Below are 6,723 nucleotides of genomic sequence, written 5' to 3'. Positions count from 1 at the left end.
CCAAAGGTGAATCTGGGCAGAGTCACAATATATTTCTCTGGGTGGGGCTTAGAATTAAACATTCTTTGAGCCCCTGAATACAAAACTGGACTCCCATGAAACATGCTAGGCACTCATGACCCAGGAGTCAGTTCTCATCTTTGGAGCTGGCTGCTTTCTAGACACTGGATGCCAGTTTTGCTCCAAAGGCCCCACTGGCTGGCCTCTGATGCTCTTGGGGACAAGAAACAAGGACAGGCTGCAATGTGGCCAGATGATTTTCTGAATGTGTTGACATTACCTAGTTACACTGGATGTCCTTACTGGTTTAGGAATGTTCACCTTTGCATTGACCTCAGCTAGCTGTGTTCCTGTTTGCTTTACAACTTGGATTTCTCGTTAATGACAATCTTTGTTCTTCCATATAACCTGTCCTATATTTAAAGTACCTATAGTACTTTTTGAAAGTAAGTAGATAGGAAGGGCAGAGAAGGCAATGGCAGCCCACTCCAGTACTCTTGCCTGGAAAATCCCGTGGGCGGAGGATTCTAGTAGGCTGCAGTCCATGGGGTCACGAAGAGTCATACATGACTGATAGACTCCACTTTCACTTTTCACTTTCATGCATTGGAGAAGGAAATGGCAACCCATTCCAGTGTTCTTGCCTGGAGAATCCCAGGAATGGGGGAGCCTGGTGGGCTGCCATCTATGGGGTCACACAGAGTTGGACATGACTGAAGCGACTTAGCAGCAGTAGCAGCAGATAGGAAGGGAGTGATAATCAATAATGTTTACTTAAGTCAGCTCACATATTCAAAACTTAGCTTCTTAGCTTTTTTCTCATCTCCATACCAATTCTTCTACCTTGATTTGTTGTTGTTCAGTTGCTCAGTTGTGTTCAACTCTTTGTGATCCCATGGACTGCAGCATACTAGGCTTCCCCATCCTTCACCATTTCTGGGAGCTTGCTCAAATTCATGTCCTCTGTTGTCCTCCTCTGTCCTACCTTCTATCTTTCCCAGCATCAGGGTCTTTTCCAACGAGTCAGCCCTTCACATCAGGTGGCCAAAGTATTAGGCAAGAATACTGGAGTGGGTAGCGGTTCCCTTCTCCAGGGGATCTTCCCAACCTAGGGATCAAACCCAGGTCTCCCGCATTGCAGGCAGATTCTTTACCGTCTGAGCCACCAGGGAAGCCCCTACTTTGGTTAGTGATATTAGCTACTCTGTCACTTCCTGGAAACTTTCCTAAACTGGAAAATTCATGATTCATCTTCCTGTTCTTGAGTCTATCTCGAATTGTCTCTTGAATTTGCAGCTCAGCTTTCCATCTCTACTACTTTTCATCTGGAATACTGCAATACCTGCCAAAATAGTTGCCTCCCTTTCTCCTTTCCCTCAATTGATTTCCATTTATTAAACATCTGAGTATACAAATGAATTGATATGTTATGAGTTTAATCCAACAGGACATTAACAATCAAGTAAATCACAATGGGTTATTTAATTCTGATGGTCTCATACAAACAGAAGTTTCTCTGAGATTCAAACTTTTTCTTGGTACCAGATTATAGGAAAAGCTATTCCTTGGGTGAAGGACACTGGAAAACATAACAGTCAATTTCTTCAAATGGATTTTCTTTTTAGAAATGAAAAAAAAAAGTTAATAATGAAGCAAAGTAGCTCTGGAAGCCTAAATAAAAGCCTAAAGCAAAGTCCTACCTTTGAAGGCTAGTGGATTTAGCTGAGCTGAAGGAAATGAGGCATTTTGGAAGGTAGGAAAACATTGAGCAGTACCTCCAAAATTATGAGGGGAAGATATTTCCAACTTAGAATTCTATTGCAGTCATTCTGGTTGTTAAAGTGTAGATACAGATGTTTTCAGACATGCAAGTCCACACTGTTCACTTGCCAGCCTCTTTTTCTCAGGAATCTCCTAGATGAGAGGCAAACTATGAGCCAGGCTGCTGCCTTTGTAACACAGCCAGGTTTCATTGTTTACGGCTACTCTCAGTGTTATAGTGGCAGAGTAACTCAGAAGCTGTATGATCCACAAAACCTATTTACTAGCTAGTTCTTTACAGAAAAAGTTTGCCAATAAGGTGCACTGTATCTCAATTATAAATAAGAAATCTCTGGTAATGAGAGTAACAGTTGTTATCTTTTTCAGGCTAAAACGAAGAAGTCAGAATGCAAAAGATGAAAGACAGGACTTCTTTTTACCAAAAGATGTCTTTAAGTAGACTAAAGCAAGGTATGGAGAGGAAGTGACAGATTAAAGCTTTTTTTGGGGGGAGGGGGTGCACACGATACAGACTGCAGGTTCTTAGTTTAACCTATCACCCCATCCCCTTCCTGAAGTGGAAGTCCTAGTCCTAACCACTGGGCTGCCAGGAAATTCCCAAATAGAGCTATTTTAGGGAGAATGAATATCTGCTCTTTAGACTAGTGGGATGTGGTTATTATTGTTTGTTTTGTTGCTCAATTTTCCCATTCCCTATCACAGGGTGGATCAGTGATCTAAACTAAGTCAATCAACTCTCTCGTCCCAAGCTTTTAAACTTGACACTGTCAAAGAAATGAAACTTTGTTTGGGTTTGAATCAACTGAGGTGATTTTAATTTCTACAGCTATGAGAAAGAGGAATTCAGAATAGCCTTGGGCTGATAAAAAGTAGCCACAGAGTATACTCAGTGCCTCGAAGGCTTGTGAATTCATTTGTGATGTGAATGAGAAAATTCAATTGCTTAAGACAGGAGTCTCTTACTAGGTATTAAAGAAACTATATCATAATAACAAGAAATAGAGCTGACATATGTTGGAAATTTAAACAGGATCTTTGTCCATTTAAGAGTTAATCTCTTATTCATTATGCTCCTCTAGTCATCAGAATGTAAATTTTTCTAATCATCTCTTCTGTTATTGAGAAGTATTAGACCAACAGAATACCTCGGGGTTTTGTTGTTATTGTTGTTTTTGTTTTTTTGACCGCACCTTGTGACATGCGAGATCTTAGTTCCCCGACTAGGGACTGAACCCATGCCCCCTGCAGTGGATGCATGGAGTCTTAACCACTGAAGTACCAGGGAATTCCTCAACAGGGTACTTTGGATTCCGAGAGAATTTATGTCAACAACACATAAGTCTCACCTATTATCATTTCAACCTATGGTCTGTTTTAATGTCAACGAAGGTTGAATCAAAGTTTGGGATTTATGATTCTTATTCTGCAACATCTGGAAGTGAAAGGCTGTGTTGTTGCTGAATCATCTTGGGGCAGATCCTTGAGGGATGATCTTCAAGTTTCTGTTATGGAGATCCTGAGAACTGCCCAGTTTCTATCCTTCAAGATGCTTAGTTTTTCTTTGTTTCTGTAAACTATGTCAGTGCCGTGTGTGCTGTGCTTAGTCACTCAGTCGTGTCTGACTCTTTGCTGCCCCATGGACTGTACCCCGCCAGTCTCTTCTGTCCATGGGATTTTCCAGGCAAGAATACTGGAGCAGGTTGACATTTACTCCTCCAGCGGACCTTCCCGGCCCAGGGATCAAACCCATGCCTTTTCATCTGCCTTGGCAGATGGGTTCTTTACCACTAGAGCCATCTAGGAAGCCCAGACTACTTCGGTACTCTTCTTCACATATTGTTGTACATACATGAGCTTTTTCTCTGTAGCAGGAACCGGAGAAACCCCAACTGATACTACTTAGCAACAATTTGTAGATAGTAAATAAAAGTCAGAGAGAAGATAGGATTATAGGCTACTCCCAGGTCTCTGGTTTGATCAACTGGATGCTGGATACACACAGTCTAAGGAATACCAGAAGAAGGTTTGAGAAAGGAGATGAAAATCCACCTTTTAATACTGACAAGCATGTAGGACATCTAGGTAGAGATGACTTAACTGGAGAAGGAAATCAAGGATATTTAGTAATTGAAGAGGAGGGAGTAGGGATTGCAAAGAAGAGGTGGTGTGAGAAGAGGTCTGTGTTTAAAATCCAAAGAAATGATGATTTTGAGAAGGTGGCAGAGAAAGAAGACAACGAAGGTAACTGATAAGTAGAAAACAATCAGGAGAAAATGGTGAAGGAAAATCAACAGAGGAGAGTTTTGAAAGGGATGATGGAGTTAATACTATTTACTGAGGTTGGAATGAAAAGTAACCACTGGAGTTTGCAGTTGGCTGGTCTTCAAGAGATCAGTTTCAGGGAAGTCCAGGTGGTTGAGGAAAGAATAAGGTGCAGCCCGGATATGAGAATGGAAAGAAAAGTATTGGGGTAGGTTATTTTTTTAAGGAGAGACTTGGAGACAGACTAGGATAAGAAGGAAGAACACTGAAGGCGCATTGTTCTGGAACAAGGGTCCTCTGGGAGAACATGATTTTATTAGGATATAGAAACATGGATACTTTTAAGAGACTCAATCTCTAGATGATATATATTCTTCCTTCAAATTGCTTTGCCTAAGAATTCCTCTAAAATCAAGGTTTCTATTTCACAACGGCCCTTCTCTCACTTTACAAAAGCAAGCCATGCCTCTTAGCCATCTCCCAGCTAACTAGGGTGGTTTGCATTCAGAGGGGAACAGTTCCATTACTGTCATCAAAGGGATAATTGGATATATCAAATTAGGTAATAAGGAAGTGAATGAAGGCAATTGGGTACCTTTTTTTTCCTGTCAAAAGCTCCTGTTTTTTTCATTGAGATACATTTTCAATAATATTTTACTTTTTATGTTTAATAACTCAAAAGTTGTAACATTAAAAAATATGTTAATCAGTAATAGTTGAAGCCTTAAAAATGTTTGTAATGTATTCATGTTGTTTTCATAAATTGTGTACTATTAATTATGATTACTTGGTCATAATAATTTTTTAAAAAACATAGAAAAAACTTTAAATATTCAAATTTATATACATATTTTTGTTGAAGAAAAGGATGACAAAGTAAAACAATAAGATTTTCAAGATTAAAACTATATTGCATTAGTATAAATTATAAATTGCTTCCAATGCAGGGGATGTGGGTTCGATCTTGGTCAGGGATCTAAGATCCCATGTGCCATGAGGCCAAAAAAATTGCTAAGAATAACAAAGTTATTCTTGAGTACAGTGAGTTCCATGAGGAAATGCAATTATGTAAAATTTTCTTATTACTAGGAATATATTCATATATTTTTTAAACAGATGATGGTGAACATCAAATCAATATCTTATTTAGAAAAAGATCTTGTTTAGAATCTATATTTGTTTAAGTGATAGAAGAGTACTCTTGCATGGAGAATCCCATGGACGGAGGAGCCTGGTGGGCTGCAGTCCATGGGGTCGCTGAGGGTCGGACACAACTGAGCGACTTAACTTTCAGTTTTCACTTTCATGCATTGGAGAAGGAAATGGCAACCCACTCCAGTGTTCTTGCCTGGAGAATCCCAGGGACGGGGGAGCCTGGAGGGCTGCCGTCTATGGGGTTGCACAGAGTCTACATGACTAAAGCAACTTAGCAGCAGCAGAGCCTTTATTTTAAAATGCAATTATTTACAATAGAATCCATTGTTACAATTCTTTCTTTTCAATTCTTTAAGTTATGAGAGAAAGTTTTAGATGCCAATCAAAAAATATGTAAATGGGTTACACTGTTTTCCAAAATTTTAGGGGGAGTGGAGGAATGTGAACAAAAAACTATGAAGTCACTCTTTTAAGGAAATGAGGAGATAGAATCATCTGATATAGGGATAAATCCTATCCCTAGAAAATAGGTTGCCTCATTCTCTAGAATGCAAAGTACGATATTCTCCTGGACCAGGTAAACTTTTTGCCTTTTCCCAGTGATATCTGGGAGGGAAAAATAAAGTGGATGGTGGGGCTTGCCCAAGGTTGGGATTGATTGTCATCTTCTGTAAGATAGAAATCAAGGAAAGAAAGACTTGAAGGTTCTAATAAGAATTCATTGCCATAAACAGAAAGTGGTGAAAACGTCTAAGCTGAGAATGAGGATCGAAAACATACTCTATGTCCCTAAAAGTAAAGGCTTAAACTAATTAGGATTTTCTCTTCCTCATTCAATAACAAAATTGGAATCAGGCTGACCATAGGTTATATGGCAGCTCCCACAGTATTCAGGGACCTGGGCTCCTGCTATGGTTCGGCTTCAGTGGCCTTCAATGGTAGGTATGTCATGTTCACAACGTGGTGGCTGGAGCTCCATCGTGTCTAAATAAACTGAAAAGGCAGGAATTAACAGAAAGGACAGGAAGCAAAAATGACATATCTGCTGATTCAGATCTTTCTAAACAAATTATGGCTACTGCATTAGTTTCTAGATGAATTTGCTGCTGCTGCTAAGTCGTTTCAGTCGTGTCCAACTCTGTGTGACCCCATAGATGGCAGCCTACCAGGCTCCCCCCTCCCTGGGATTCTCCAGGCAAGAACACTGGAGTGGGTTGCCATTTCCTTCTCCAATGCTCAAGTGAAAAGTGAAAGTGAAGTTGCTCAGTTGTGTTCGACCCCCAGCGACCCCATGGACTACAGCCTACCAAGCTCCTCCGTCCATGGGATTTTCCAGGCAAGAGTACTGGAGTGGGGTGCCATCGCCTTCTCCATTTAGATGCATTTAGCCATTCCACAATTGGAATTGCTTCAAAAATTCCTTTCCCACAATTTTCTATGTTCTTTCCACCTAGTCTTCTAATAAAGAAGTTCGAGGCTTCTGTATTTTCAAATTCATCTTTTGTGTGTGTTTTTTCCTCCTCT

The sequence above is a fragment of the Bos indicus x Bos taurus genome, chromosome 8 (assembly GCF_003369695.1).
Source record: "Bos indicus x Bos taurus breed Angus x Brahman F1 hybrid chromosome 8, Bos_hybrid_MaternalHap_v2.0, whole genome shotgun sequence".
In the NCBI taxonomy this organism is placed as follows: domain Eukaryota; kingdom Metazoa; phylum Chordata; class Mammalia; order Artiodactyla; family Bovidae; genus Bos; species Bos indicus x Bos taurus.
The sequence above is the reverse complement of the archived record's forward strand: the minus strand, read 5'-3'. Positions refer to the sequence as shown.